At 43.2% G+C, this 16,447-nt stretch overlaps 1 protein-coding gene across 3 annotated transcripts in view; it reads left to right on the top strand.

The window, feature by feature from the left end:
- Positions 1-16,447, top strand: part of MECOM (MDS1 and EVI1 complex locus) — a gene marked incomplete at both ends in the record, with an annotated part of 334,168 nt that overhangs the window by 37,104 nt on the left and 280,617 nt on the right. The gene's annotated exons all lie outside the window — the stretch shown is intronic.

Here is a 16,447-nt window from a genome sequence, read left to right as displayed (position 1 = left end):
TAAGTAGTAATCACTAGAACGAAGTCATTAGCATCCCCCTTGGTAACTCGTGCGAGTGGCGGGGCAGCTCCAAGGAGCCCTTGTTGCTGCAGCAGGAGGCGTGAGCGAGGTTGTTTGGGGATAAATCACGGTACGGAGCAAGCAGGACAGTGTTTCCCTCTGGAAAACCGAACTGACCATCAGCAGAGAGGTGCAAGGGTCTCCTGGAAGGGCTGTGTTGTGTGGTGGGCCAGTGTGTGTGCTGCAGGTGGTGGCCCACATGCTGGAAACCACTTCAGATACACGCAGAATATGGGATTGGGCCAGAATCCTTTCTTATTTCCATAGTGTAAATTCCTGTTCTGATTTCTCATGTGTTGTATGATGAACTTTAAGTTCTTAATTTTAAATCGCAACAGTACATGACTAATATTTTCTAAATGGTTACTTCCCACTCATGAATATCTGAGCAGAAATTGCTGCCTTTCTGGAGTACAAGCACCTGATCAGCAGAGATCCTATGAATTCAGTAGGAAGATCTGAATTTGTGAGGGATTGCTTTAGTATGTAAAAGCTGACCAGACACTTCAATGCACAGTTTAATGCCTGGCATAAAATGAGTGGGACAATTAAGGAGAAATAACACTGATACGGAAATAAGTTGACCTTGATATGTAGGATGTAGGAGGAGTCGAATAAATTGGGTCATTCTGTATCTCTGCCCTTTGTTTTGCCCCAGTTCCTCAGCTCAATTCTTGTTTCTCTAATGCTCAAAATGCCTCTGACAAAAGAAAGAAACCTCCAAACTTTTCTTATAGGCTATGAGCTTCAGCTGGTGCCACCTCCCTGCCCAAACCTTTATAGAGAAAGCAATGGGGACAACCCCAACTTTAATTTTAAAAATACAGTGAGTTTCCAAGCAGTGCTTGAAAATATGTCTAGGAGCACCAAGCTCAGTATCTAAATATAAAATATCTCATGATTTTTAGGTGTCCCTTCCACCACCCTCATACTTCAAGAGTTTATTTTATCCTGCACGTTTGCAGTTTGCAGTGGTGCTTTTGGGGTCAGTCAGAAACACTGACCCCAAAACAAGCCCATCGGTGCCCATGCTTTCTCTTCATTTGTACAAAAGCTGCCACGTTTGAAAGCTGCCGTATCATTGAGGCAGTATTTCTAATGGTTTTGGCTTGGGAAACGTATGAGCACAGTACAGAAGAGGAGGGCTGTGGGAAGTATATTTTTAAAAGTACACCCAACCAGATAAATAAACCTTTTAAACCCCCCAAAACCAGATAGAGAAAACTCACTTAGGTAGATGATGCATAAATTATCTTTACCCTGCAGTAAGTTATTCCCTCTTTACATTTAAAATCTCTATGTTTTCAAAGTCTGTATTTCATGTGTAATCAGTAAGAATGCCCTCTTTGACTTCACCCGCGCCTGCGATCGTGCCCTTTCCTGAGAAGGGCCCATTTGTCTTGTGGGGAAAGAGGGTTTAATTAACTAGGGAAAATATACCTGAGGTGGAAACTGTGAGCTCTGGCCACGTTTCCATAGAAAATACACGAAAAAACATGTATAGATTATCCTAAACTAGTGTGTAGTGTTGTTTTTTTTTTATGAAAGGACATTTTTTTGGTTCCCAACTTCACTCTTCAAAACCCAAAAAGCTCCTTTTATGTAGGATTGCCATCTGTCTTACCCAGAACAAGTGTGGAAGGTGCGTTTATCCCCAACAAAAACAAACAAACAAACAAACCAACCCCCAAAAAACCAACAACAACCACAAGAAAACACAAAAAACACCTCGCAACCATTTTTTAAATTCATTTTTTCCTCTGTTTCCTCTTTCCCTCTGGGAACACAGCAAATGTCTCTGTTGTGCACATAAAAAGAAGTTAAGGTTTGAACAGGGAGGAGTCGAGGAAAAAAGCCACTTGCAGCTCCTCTGCTAAAATTCCAAGTATTTCTTTTAAACAAACAGAATTGAAAGAAACAAAAGGGAAACTATCAAAGGGAAGTGTTTAAGTTACTAGAAGGCTAAGGGAAGACTTAATGTTCATGCCAGCAAAAAAGTTACAGGAGTTTTATATTGGAGCTTTATTTACTGATCTGCTTGTGATCCCTTACTGTGAAAAATGCAACAATCTGTAGCATGTATATGTTGTTCCTGAAATGCAATGTATGTACAAATGCATAGGGGATCTGCCTGTAGCTTTTGCTGTGTTTTCAGAGTGACAAAAGCTCACAGGGATTTCCTTTAAGCAAAAACCATTTCAATTTTTCTCCAGTGAGTAAATTTGGGTTATGAGCAGCCTAATGGGGCTGTCTATTCATGCATCTATTTGTTTTCAGTGTGACTCTTTGCAGCCTTACGCCCTTAATTTGCAACAATTTGTTTAATTTTTCTGAGCGTTTACTTGCTATTTAGTTATAGTTTTGCCAGGCAAAGACAAACGGTTATTCTCATGGGGCAGTATTGCTGGGTACTGGGAAGCAGGCTGGTATCAGGCCAGTGCTTGATCTTGCATGCTGTCATCTTGTTCCCTCGGACAAAACGTGCTCAGAGGTGCCTGGTGACTTTGCAGGTGCTGTCTTGCTAAGCGAGATGCTGCTTGGAGAGTCACGTCTTGCAAAGGGTAGATTTTGCTTAAAGTTGGTGGCAAAACTCTCACAAATCAGTGAAAGAAAGGACTGGGCTTGTGTTATCCTGGGCATGGTTACAGTCCAGGCTTTTCTTCCAGAGGTATTTCCTAGGAAATCTGTTCTTATCTTCTGAAGCTGTGAATTATTCTTCTCCAAGCTGAAATAAGATGCTGGGGGGACAAAAGGACAAGGGGTAGTGGAGTGACAGAAATGACAGGTCCTCTCACAGAGCTATGGAAATGTGTCGACACTTTTGCAGAAGGGATGAGAGAAGCCTTCTTTCTCTTTACATGAAAAGCATGAGGAGGAAAGGAAAAGGGCTGCTGCGTTTCTATCATCTATAATCCTCCACTTAACCTATGAATTAGCCCTTGTGTGAGCAAAAAGGAAAGTTGGTGGCTAAACCATAACCCACCCCCCAAGTGGGTACAAGTCTTCCTTTTCCTGTCCTGAACACTATATATAATGGGCCCCTTGAATTAAGGAGAGATATTAAAAAGAATCCTGGCTGGCTTGCACCATTTTCTTCCTGGCCGTGCATATATTTATGGAATGTCCAATGTCCCAGGACCAGCCTTTTCAGAGCTGGTGTCAAGGTGTAAGGTGCGATTTTTAAAGGAGTAATTCTTTGCCCACTTTAAATCGCTGGCACAAATGTTGGAAGAAATGGATGTCTAATTATCCTTTTATATCCAAACTGCAAATCAGGTTTAGTTACAATGTGGTTCACAGGGAGTTTGGAAAAATGTACAGTTACCTATAAGCAAACTTGAGCCAGCAAAACCAAAGAGTTTAGAGAGTAGAAAATCCTACAGTGATCTGGACAATTTGGTTAAGGATCCTCTGTGTAGCTGATACCATGTATTTTAAAGGAAAATTGAAGAGATCTTGAATTATATAAGGATGAGAGAACTTCCCTGTAGGTTGCCACACAGGGTGAGCTTCATCTTGGCTGGCTTGAGCTGTCTGAATGTTTGGTATCCAGCTCCCTGTGGCAATCAAAGCCACCTCGATGGTAACGGTGAGAAGACCATAGTGAGCCCACAGAAAATGGAAGCTGTGGAGATATGAATGGCAGAGCTTGTGGTTATTGTTTGTTTTGTGTCATGCTGGAACCCAGAGGAGCACTCACCATGTCACCTGGAGGTGAGGTGGGTGCTGCTTGGGAGCAGCTGCGGGGTCCTGGAGCACTTGGGTGTCAGACTCCTCTTGTTCCAGGGCTGGGCTGCATCTGTGCAGGAGGGTAGGAGTAAAGCAACTTGGTCTGGCTAATGGGGATTTATTAGTGAATCCTTGGATGAAGACAGCAAAAAAATGGGCTCTGTGGCTTTTGGTCTCTTGCTATCGCTGCTGAGCTGCACGAAGGGGATTTCTTGTGTGTCTCTTTGATTGCAACTACTTGGGGCTGAAGGCAAAGAAATGTCAGTAATGGTGAATGTGTCTGTTTATGCAGGAAAAAAATGATGAAATGGGATGTGCAGCCCTTTCAAGGGTGCTGTGAGTCCACTTAATAGAGCAGGTTTGTGTTGTGAGCAAACTTCCCACAAAGAGACTGTCCCATCTCTGGGCAACACCACCAACAAACCATTGTACCATCCTCACTGAGATTCAGGGTCGAAGAGTATAATCTTTAGCTGAGCCCAGGAATGCCTTTGTCCTGAAGGAGCAGCAGGCATTTTAACAGCGAATAGCCTGTGTTTGACTAGTGCCGGTCCGCAGTCTCGCTGGTCACACCAAGTGACATGTCATTTTTTATTATGTAGAAGGAAATTTTGCAAATATGCCCAAGGGCGAGGCCACATCAATAAGTGGAGAATGAATGCTCAATTACATTAATTTGATTTCGCAAGTTCTGTTGGGCCACAGGGGAGCTTCAAAACAAAACAAAATCTCTTGTATACTGGCTATATTTAGTTGTATGAAGCTTTGTGTTTGTTCTAAGGCTGAAGAACAGCATGTCCAAACCTGGAGCCTAAGGTTGAGTGTGTACTTAAGCCCTGGTCCTGTAAAAGTTTACGCCTGTTCCTAACTTTGTGCATTTTGAGTGCAAATGAGCTTGGGTATAATGAGACCACTCACAGGTTGTAATGGGAAATGTCTGTAACCTGTGCGGATTATTTCTTCCACACGTTCATAACACTCGTGCACGTATATACGCACGTACAGGAGTACAATGTGTGTTTGTACTTGTGTGGTGTGTGTATATATATACATCCCTGAACTGAAGGAAAAATGTTGACCTTTGCCTTTCAATTGCCTATCCAAATGTGGCTAAAATAGTATCTTATATAAAATAACTTGATTGTGTGTTTCAACATCAAACAGAACTCTTGGTGGCTGGCAGTCCCCGCAGCGGTGGCCCCTTCTAGTTCACATGGGCTCTAAAACCATACAATATGAACCCTTTTCCACAAGAGCACTAAAATGTGTGACTACACCTCCATCATATATTTGTTTTCCCTTTATTGTATCCAGCGGATAGGGGAGATTTAAAACAATTTATGTGGGAATATATGTATGTTAGGAAAAGTTAGGACCAGTATGGACCTGTTGTCATCAGTAGTCAGGCTGGATTAAAAGCAGACAGAGTGGTTTATGACAGAACTTTTCATAGTCATTGTAACAGATTTTCCAGTTCTCGATAATCAAAAATCATGAATCAGGTGCCTCAGAAGTATAGAAGTTAAAGCATATGAGTTTCTTTTTGTTTTCATTCAAGGTTTTGAGTTCCTAAGGAAGTTTGAGTGAGAATTTCAGGCATTTTTTTGTCACATTATAAGCTGCTGCTTCTAAGAGAAAGTTAAAATCCTCATATATTCACAGGCCTCCATGAGCTGAGGCTTCAAGAGAAACACCAATTATCAATACTGATACTAAAATTGGAAGAGTCAGTGGCCCATCCAATTGTGCTGTGAATATAACACAGTTCATGAGTCTCTGCAATGTTTTATATTTTCTAAGCTGACTACCCAGGTGGTTAGATTCATGAGGTACCTATTCAATTAAAAAGAGAATTTAAACTTTGAGAGTGGAGGGTGAGCCACAGTGATGTGTCTCCAAAATGGTCTTTAATGTGGCCGGGAGGCTCCTGATGCTGCATCCCCCAGCCCATAGACAAGTCCCACAGCAGGGATTAAAGGCAAGGCACAGTGTTGCAACAGGCATCCCTCTGCCCTTACAGAAGCTTAAAATAAAAAAGTGAAAACAATACATAAATTTTTCTTGATTATTTAAAACTTGCAGCAGAAACCCACGCTCCTGCCTGCCTCCCTGTTACTTTACATAAAATTGTTATGCATTCTAAGTAGTAGCAACCTGGGCCTCTTGACCTCACAAGAAGAGCTGTTACTATGCATTTAACAAAAACAAGGTATTATGTATTAGCCTACACATTTTGCAATAGCTCCAGCAATTTAGTAACTACAGTCCAATTTAAACCATGCCTGGAGGCAACAAAAATTGCACAAAATGGCAGCTAATTTATAGAAGGGAGAGAGGAAATATTTGGGGGTCTATTCCTTCAAGCCATCTGATTCATATTATTGACTCATTTAGAAAACAGAAAGTGAGCAGAGACAAGTTTTTAAGGAGTTTGGTTTCACACAAATGACTTGCAATTGCAGCCCATTATTTTTATACCAAGACTTCATTAGTCATATCCCCGTCAAACCTGCGAGCAGTGTCAAATGTTTTCAGAAAACACACCAGGACAGGTATGGAACTCATCAGCTCGTGGCAAAGGTCGCTCTCATTAAGGAGTCAAAATGAAAACTTTCAGTGTCTCTAACACATTGCACAGACGCTCCTACCCCCACTTCTGAAACATGGGGCCGAGTGAGCACCTCCTGCTCCCCAGACATTCAAATAAGATCAAGATGACAGGGCAAGAAAATGAATAGGATTCTTAACTGGCTGTACTTTATAATATGGTACTGATTGGAAACAACCAGAAAGTTGTTTGCCATGTCTATAGTACCATTTCCTGAGGTTAAACATAACATCTGAAATGAAGCAATTAAGTCCCCTTTAAAAAAAAAAAAGGGAGGGGGGGAAGAAGGAAAAAAGGGGAGGACGTGGGTCTGTGCGGTGCTGACTCGGCACGCCAGCCATGCTCCGATGAGCAAAAGAAATGTCTGTGCAAACTTCTTCCCACCTGGGAGGTTGGAGGGGCGATAGGAGAGCTGTGACACCGGAGTTGTTTGGGGCTGGCTCTCAAGCTGTGCCGTGACAGATGTGTTTTGAAGAATTTTGAGGCGCGGAGATAAGAATAACAAAAAAGCCATTCACTGAAGTGCAGTTACACAGGCTTAGCACAAAGGGGCGAAGAGAAAATGTGTCAATACGCTCCTTATTTGTGGAAGGTTTGCTGTGTTTCTGCAACACGCCGCATTTTGATCTGTGGGCTGTCGCTAACAGGAGCAAGGGTTGCTGTGTTGCCCCTTAAAAGTTATTCAGAGCATCCTGGCGGTGAAAAGGGATTCCCTTCAGCTGCTTCACTCTGGGACACAATAAAGTCTCCCTGATGTAGAAAGCATTTGTGTTACAGAAGATTTGCTTATTTAAAAATAGTGCCCACAGGGTATTAGGTAAAACGGCAGAATTTTTTTTGTCTCCTTCTTTTTTATAACCTCTCAGCTCATGTGGAATTGGCTTCGCTCAATGTGCTCCAAGCAGGTCCCCAGGCAGCTGGGACCAGGGTCTCCAACGTGCCTTGGTCTTGGCTTTTTTCATCCTGATGTTTCATAATGAGTTGCAACACCCCTTGGTTGTGGGCATAAGCTCTACTGGGTCCCCTGACAAGTGGGAACAAGAAAACGGAATTAATTTGGTGAATATGTAGGTGCTAGAACGATTACCTAAAGAAAATGGTTGATGTTGCAGGTTTTTTGCATGCAAGAAGACATATATGTGGATACTTGAATAATTCTGCTTGGAAAGCTTGGTGTTTTGTCCCGTGTACCAGCACAAACTATGGCATTTGTGCCGTGTATTTATTCACACTTCAGAATATTTTCCTCTCTTGCCGCCTTGCCTGTTCATGCCTATGCACGTGTGCTTGAAAAGCTAAAGTGCTTAAAACCCCTCCAGCCCAACAGCTGGAGGCACAGATCCCAGAAAAGCAGAGAGCAATGCCAGTGCTGCCGAGCAGGTTGCGGCCCTGCTGCTCTCGTGTCGCTCCCGGTAGCTCGCTTTTCCCACCGGAGAGTTGGCTGAAATAGCAGGTTGCTCCTTGAATGTGGGAAATAGAGGTGATGTGAGACAGAAGAAGTTTTAGCTGTTTTTGATCATCATTACAGGAGTGTGTGTGGGGTGAGCGGGCTCAGCAAGCCAGCTCCTGGCCCCTTTGGTCATGCATAATCTGCTAGGAGATCCTGGGCAGGAAGGGGAGAGCCAAAATTTCTGGGTTCAATTTCCATTCTGCCACTGTGGTCTCAGACAAATCTGCTTCTCGGTTACTTGGTTTTCCTCTCTGCAAAGCAGGACCATCGTGGCTCCCTTTGTGTGAGTGTTGGGAGATCGCCTGGATGGAGCTGCTGGTGAGCACAGAGTGCTGCTGTGAGGGCTGAGCCGAGAAATGCCAACACTCATCACTGATAAACAATCCCTGGGCTGGACCCACTTAACAAAAGTGTTTTCTGACACTTATTACCTACCCTGGGTGTTCATTGTGGGGCGTTATTCCCTCTGTCCCAAACGCAAGACATGTAGGGTTACGAAACAAAGTTCTCAACTTTATCTTCAGAGATAAGGAGGCCGGGGGTGCTCATGCCCTCACCTGCCAGCCCCCGGTCAGCCCCCGACCAAGCGGCACATCCTGAGCGCCAGCCCTGTGATTGATGCACTTGGCTGAGAACTTCCCTCCTGCCCGCTCAGGAAACAGGAGGGCTGGGGAGATAGTGCTCGCCTTTCTTTCACAGTCCCTGCTTCCGAACTCTAATCACCTTCTGCTGTGGGAAAAGAGATGAGATGCTGCCTAAAAACCAGATCATTGTCCGCCTCCTAGATTAATGCAGAGAAAGCAGTATTGTCTGCTGAATGGATAAACCTTCCTCCTGTCACTCAAAACCTAAATTCAACGCTACTTCATTTCTAAGAGGCTTATCTTCCTTGAATAGACCCTTGCAGCTCAAGTAAGAGGCGATGTAATGAAGCGTGTTTTTTTCTTAAGTGAGAAACCTGCTGCAAAGAAGGGGTGAAGCCTGTGCAGCTGTTCTAAAGGGCCTTTGCAGACTCTTGAAATACTTGTCATTTATCTGGTCTTGCATGACAGCAAATGAGAGAAGATCAAGTTCAAAATCTGCCGGCGTGGCTTTCAGGGCTTCTTCATCTGTTAATTAAATAATGGTTGTTAGTGCACAATGCCCCCCAGTAAGGACGGATATGATGCTGAGATGGAAATATAGGTTTGGGGGTTATGAATAAGCAGATGGTCCCCAGGAATTTTCCTGGCTTGACCCCCCCAGTGCTGCCTTGGTATGTGGCTGGAGGAACCAGCAGTGAAACAGGTGGCATCAGGCAGATAAATAAATTCATAGAAGCGTGCCGAAATCATTATAGAATATACCCTTTTATGCGGTGTAGCGATTAATTCAGTGATTTCCCACAAACCAGCCATTTTTTGGAGAACCACACATGCCACCTTTGCCACAAATAATGACCTGTTTACTTTGTTTTCCTAAAGCCTGCTGCGGTAAAGACTTATACTTTAAATGTATTTTGCAAAATGTATGCTCTAAATTAAGCTTAGTTGCTAAACACTAGAGGGCCAAATTCTGAGGTGTTTACTCAACTTTTGCTCAGTAATAACTTACACTGATATCAAACAGGGGCTCTGGGGATTACTGAGATATCTTTGAATAATTGCATATGATACAGGAATTTTCCTGAATACTTTTTTTTTTGTGTTGTGAGTGTAAGAGATTAGTTCTTCTTTTTATGGCTAGCACATATTTAATTCTCTAGACAGCGTCAATCAGATTTTACCTAAAAGCACTGATCTTGTAAACGTCCTTTTCTTTCATCACCAATAGGGTGAGATTTCCAGTCTTGCCATCACCGCATGGACCATGGCCATTGAGTTTGTGCCTCCATGTCCTGAAAAGTCCTTTCTTAGCTCTTTTGGAGACATGGAGGTGTATGTGGGTTTGAGTCAGCTGTGATCATGTGGGAATTACCTGAGACTCTGACTTTTTGCTTTATTTGCTGGCTTTCTCCCCAGGGTTATGATGGGAATCTCCTCCCAGGGAGGAGATTCAGCACAGTGCATTAAGTGGGGGCAAGGCACGGTCTGCTCATGCCAGAGCAAAATGTAGCCAAAGACACATCTTATCTGGCTTGGAGAGGGAAATAAAAACCTTAAGGAAGTACTTGAGGAGATTGGCCATCCACAGTGTGGTGCTCAGCATAGGGGGGATTTGATAGATCCATGTGCTGAGGAGGAGAAATGAGGCACCTGCTGTGGATGGTGATTTAAAGGGGGTTTTGAGTAACATGGAGGAAAACACAAAACCTGGAGTGCAAACCTCTGTAATGGGATGTAGGATTTCTAACACTGAAATGGATGCCTGAATTCCTGCAGGGTGGTCGGCATCCCTGGGATGTGTCCCTGCCGTGACGTGGCCTTGGACTGGTGCAGAGACCAAGACAGCCAAGGAGAAGTGGGGAGCAGCTGGGAAAAACATGAGATATATAATAAATATGTTCATGCATTGAATCCGCATTAAAGAAAACATTATGCTTGTGACAGAAAACCATAAAAGTGAGGAAATTTGCAGTTAATGGTAAAACATACCATATGTCCACGAGTGCCTAGGCACAACAGGGCATCCCTATAGCTGCTTTCTTGATGTCAAGGTGTTGAAGAACAGGTGGTAGGTTTCACCCCAAATTACAGATATTTTGGGGGGCTGCTGCTGTGTATTTTTGTCCTTAGTTGCAGTTTTCATCATGTCAGTGTGTCTTCACCAACCGTATGTTGCAGATGATATTTTTGGGATGGGGGTGACCTGCAGTTCTTGTTGACAAAGGTTGTTTCTCAGGTATCTCTGGCAGGAGAGCCTTGCTGATGAGCAGTTGAACCCTGAGCAGATTAGTCAACGCTATCATTAAATGCTCTGTAACCCTAAAATACCTGGTCTAGTAAAGAAAATGTCAACATAAATCATGGGTTATTCCTCCAGCGCTATGTGCTAAGAAGCTCTTGACAAATATAATGCTATATTTCCTGAATTAATAGGCATCGATAGCCAAATCCCTGGACTATGGAAATTAACAAATCTCTACTTTCATTATGTGAGTTATTTATGAGGATGTTTTGGTAGTAGGTGCTGTGTCTGTTAACTGTTTAGGGAGCTGGCTGGAGGCTCCGTGCCTGCAGATACTGACCTTTTGCAGATTTTTTGTTCCCTTAGCTGATGTCTTCGTCAGTAAGGAGACACCTGCATCCGTGCAGCTCCGCCGAGCAGAGCAACACAGCCCTTCAGTATTTCCCCTTCTTCACCAGCTGGATAGGACCCCTGATACAAAACCTGAGAAATGTGCCAAAAGCCTTCAAAGTTCAAGCCCGAGGTGTTTGTGCAAGATAAAAATGGGACAATATAGCATCCCCGTACAACTCATCCGTTTACACATGACATTCGCTTTGCAGTCTCTGATTAGCTTGTTAGTAAGGAGGCAGGAAGAAGTGCAATCAAGTTTTTATGATTCATCATTTCTGTTCCCTGTTTGGGAGACAATGTCGGTGCTCTTTGCCAATCATAGAAGGTGGGTCTTGAGTGCCTTAGGGAGATGCTTTTTTTTAAAGATGCTCTCTGTTTCTGAAGGTTGAGCCACATTTCTAAATAATAGGGAAGTGCTGGAGTTTGGTTTGTGTTGTGTGCGTGTGTGTGTGGTGTTTTTTTTCCCTAATTGTATCTGCTAACAATGCTTTTATGTTTGCTGCACGTATGCTAAAAGAAAACGTGCTTCCAGTTTGTTTGTAATCCTGTTTTCACTTAGAAATGTTTGTGCAGAAATAAATTAGAGATGGCACCTGGAATATTTTCTGCAATACAAAAGGCAAATGTAAGTTTTATTAAGTTGAAAAGGATACATTCTCTTCTCCTGACCTTGATTTTTTAGCTATATTCTCTATACCCCTGCTTTAGAAGTATTATTCTTCATCCCATCCAATTACCATTTCTATCAGCTCTTCTGAAAGATTATGCTTTTTGGGTGTTCTTCTGTAGATGTCTTTCCAGTGGCTTCACTTGATGAATGTGACAAGTTTTGTGTTTTCTCCCTCCCCTCATTGAATTGAAAAGTTTTTTGATAAATACAGGCCAATAAGTGCCCAAAGGCAGTGTTTCAATGGCTGCTAAATCTTTCAAGGTTAGGACTTAACCTCCGTTCTCCCTAATTCAACTGCAACCTTCAGTCTGGAGCCAATCAAGAATATCAGATGATACTTAAACAATGAAGGATTTCTGATATTCAGGTACAGCCTCTGTTCAATAGGATTGCAAATTCTTTGTGTGAAGAAAGTCGGTTTTGCTCTAAAGTACTGTCACAAAAAGTGAAATTACCATTTGCTTGGAATGATGCCATTCATCATTGTCAGAATACTAAGCATTGTAAGTAGCTAGGCCTCTCCAAATTAATGCCTTGTTTTGCATCGGCTAAATTTCCCAAATCCTCGAGGATGGGTCATACAAAACTCATCTCACCATTTTAATTTATCAATCCAATATGAGTACGGTGAAAAGGAGCTTCATTCGGTCTTAGCTCTTTTATTTACAGTCTAATTCTAAAAGAAAAGGAAATAAGATATGAAAATAAGTTGGAAAATAAGATAAATCTCTCAGTGAAATCACAAGATCTACTCAGTCCTGTAGCAAACCCTCTATAATTCATTTGTAGGTCAGCTCAAGGGATTAGCCATGACGTATTTGGAAATTCATTTATTTTTATTTTATTTTGCTGTTTCTTATGCATAAGGGTAATGCTGTCCCCAAGGCTTTTCAGGTAGCCCTCAAATCTTGACAACATTTGCTGTCTCTAAGGCCTAAGCCAAAATTAATTTTCAAATAAACAGCATAAAAATGTATGGAGTTGTATAAATTTGAATACAAAATGCATTTGTTTTGTTTGCTTCCATCCATACATACTGTTGGCTCAGCCAAAAATCATAACATGACATTGAAATTAACGGCCATATGTACATCATGAAAGTAAAAAAAGTTTCTTAGTTTATTAAAAACACCATAGTGTGCTTTTTTTTATTTCCCCCCCCACACTTTCTCTTTGATATGCTCTGCTAGATTTGTGCTGGGAAGGAAATGCATGTTAATTGTGCTTCTCTCCGAGTGCCTCACAAACCGTGTTTCTGCTCCTAGACCACTTGCCGGGTTCCGCATCCCGCTTGGGGTTTTGATGGGTGTGATACCTTGAGATGTTTTCAGCAAAAGTGAAATCAGAAACAACTTGATATCTCTTGTAATTTATTTTATTGGGCACAAGTGAGGAAACACTGGAAGTGAGAACAGCCCTTGGCCAGCCTGTGACAGCGATGTGGGCTGGAAAGTGCCTCTGGTCTTGCAGCAAGTGAAGAATCAGAGCAGGGGGCTGGAAATAACACTGCGAAGAAAAGCCCCCAATTTTGGGCTAAACTAAAACAACAATAAAAACACCCAATCAGAAGCCTGTGCTGAGAGCTTATAGAGAAACAAGGCAAACATTTTTCTGGTGTTTAATTATGGTGCTGAATGGACTCTTCCCTCTGGTTGTTGGTGGCTTCAGCACATCCCAGGGTGTGCCAGGAGCCACTGCTGCCCCAGGAGCTTGCGGCACCTGCAGGATCAGCTCCACAGCAGCTAAAAATAACTCCTCAGTGCTCTTAAATTAAAACAATGCTGCTTTTTTGGTGTAGTCTTTGAAACCTCATTCCACAAGGGGGCTGTAGGTACGCTGGAAATTTAGTGGTTGGCAGGTTGGGGAGTATGTGAGAGAAAGGATGCCTGATCCCATGTGGAGGTGTCTGAGCGTGGGCCAAATCTGGAGGAAAATGAACCCTGAAGTCAGAGCTATGCCTGTGCATGGCTCTTTCTGAAGATGTGACAAGTGGCTCTTTGGCAAGGTAGCTGTGCCATCCGCTGGGGATGGTGGAAAGGAGGAGGAAAAGTCTGCAACGGTCAGTTGGGATGCAGAGCTGCATCACGCTCGTGCTGCTCCTACCCTAAAGGTCCTCTAGATCAATAGGGCTAGCTGAGATATCCTTTCACCTGTGCTTAATTAAGAGAAATACGGCTGTGTGAGACCTCACTGGTGCATTGCCTGGAACTCCATATCTCCAGCAGTATCAGCTGACCAATAAATAGTTGGTTAATTATTAATTAGCTAAAGATTATGTTTGAAAGGGTAGATCACCTTGAAATGTTGCTTTCTATTATCTTTTCCCAGTCTGGCAATCAAAGATTTCAATTTAATGTGACATGACAAACTACAAAAAAGTGGGTTTTAGGATATGGCAGATGAGTGAGCAGAGGTCTGGGTGGGCTGTCAGCCTTGTGATGTTCTCCTGGCCAACATGTTTGGGATGTGTGTGGACCCACTGATTAGCAAATAATTGGTATATTGGGTCAGGCTGATGTAACTTCAGCACTAAATGTTCTTGCACCTCTTAATATTCTTTTGGGTCTTTCTTTTCAGCAATATCAGCTCATCCTGCTATGCACAGTACGGAATCTTTTGTCTCAAAAGACAGTAAAGTGCTTTATGGATTATTTTCCAATTTTATTTGATGCTCCACTGAAATGCTGTTATGTTGGGCTTTGGGGTGAAAAACATGGAGACACCCCCTTGCTGTCTCCTCTCGCCCTGCACACGGGTGCAGCAGGCAGGTGTCTTGGGGAGCGCTGCCCTCTCCCAGCCAGGAGCACGGCCTTGAAGCAGATGGTGCAGCTGAGACCTTCCCACCTGGTTCTTCCCGGCTGCTGTTTGCAGGCGTGAATTTTCCCTCCAGGCTAAGTGAAAAACTCAAGCCAGTTGCTAAATGAATGTCCTTGTTCTTCCCATCCACCACACAGGAGCTGCTCCGTAGCCCTGGTTGAGGGTGGCCTGGGGAGCAGCTGTGGTTTCTGTGCCGTGCTTGGCCTTGGCTGGAGATGGAACTTCAGCTTTTGGTCTCCATCCAGATCTCCTCAGCCCAGCTTGTTCTCCACTCGACATATTTTCTGAACTGGGTTGCAAAAAATGCAAGCTGAGGGTTGCTCACCTTATGCCCAGCTCTGGGGAAAGCGGGGGTGGAAAAGGGAGCATGGTCAGCAGTGGGTTCTGCTGCCCTCCTCTACAGAGGTGTGCTGGCTGGGAGCTGTTCTTAGCAGCACAAACCTGCTTTCACAGTTGCAGGTCAGAAATAAAGCAAAGCAGAGGAAGGAAGAGAGTTTTACTTGCAAGTGAAGGATATTTGATAAAAAGCACTTCAAAAAGCGTGGTAGTCAACATGGATGCTGCTACATAGCACATCTTAGAGCTGCAAAATTGATTTAAAAATGAGTAGTACCCCAAATATCAAAGATGAAAAGAAAGCAGTTTTATACATGTTTCTAAAAGTGAAAAATCAGATAGGATCATTGAACCATGCGCTATTGCTTATCGTCTCCTCTGTTTAGTGTATCTGCTGAGATTTGACAAAAATTCACTGCTTTTTTGTTTTGTTTTTTACATACTTGGAATCTTCTCAAGTCAAAATCCCAGAGGAATGCAATGCCTTACTCATAACTTACAGTATACACAAATTGCTTTTTAACTAGTAACACTTCTTCATTCCTATTGTAGGCAGCTTGTGTAGAACAGCAGAGTACAGTACTGCACTTCTGGATGTGTACATTGTCTTTGGAAACATGTTTTTGACATGTGAACTACGTGTCTTGCTGTACCGAAACTATGGCAAACCAGACACATCAATAATATGTTTAGCCCTGTAAATGTCTTTCTATTGTGCTCATCACCCTATTATGGCAATTGCTTCTTAGGTGACTTTCATTTCTTGCCAAAGCGTAAAACACCCCATGATGCATGAAATGTGGGATTTGCATACCCATTTGAAGCATCGAATTCAAAAGTATGTTGGCGACTGATTCCTTGAGGGTCTGTATAAGCAGACGCAGGGTACCACAAGGCTTGGCAGAGTGGGTGGAGGGGCAATGTCACTGTTGAATCCTTTGGAAGGTAATGGAAAAATAACGGCTTTTGCATTATCTTGAAAAAACGTGGCACTTGGTTTCCCTGGCTGTGCCTGCAAAAGGGGCAGGCGGATGAATGCTTGCAGCAGCATGAGCTCCCTGCTTTAGCTAAGCAGGGCATGTGGTTAAATTGCAGTTATTCTCTCCTGGCTGCGCTCCTGGAGGGCAAAACCCCTTTGCCTCTCTCCCTGCTGATGTACCCCAGGGGGACAGGTAGCTGTCCCGGCAGAGCCACCCTGTGTCCCCGCACTGAGGCTGGCACCCCCTGTGCTACTGCTTTCCACAGGCTAAGGCAGAAAGTCTCCTCTGTTGGCTTCAGTGAGGTGCACAATACTCTCTTCTTTTCTGCAACTTCACCAAAATCCTTTTATCCTATGGTATTTATACTTCATACTGATAAAGGAAAAGGGTCTTATAGTCATATACCTGTATCTTAAGTGATTGTGCATGATTTATGACATCCAGCCATCTCTGGGAAGGGAGAAAAGTTTCAGGGCTTCAGTTAAATCTGTTTTTTGGATTTCTACGTGAAGTTTTCCAGAAACGCTTCCTGTTTACACTGGGGAGGATGTCCCCCTCCTTTGCTTTCATTTTGGTGC

The sequence above is a fragment of the Nesoenas mayeri genome, assembly GCF_963082525.1.
Source record: "Nesoenas mayeri genome assembly, chromosome: 9".
Lineage (NCBI taxonomy): Eukaryota > Metazoa > Chordata > Aves > Columbiformes > Columbidae > Nesoenas > Nesoenas mayeri.
This window is presented reverse-complemented; position numbering and strand designations above follow the sequence as displayed.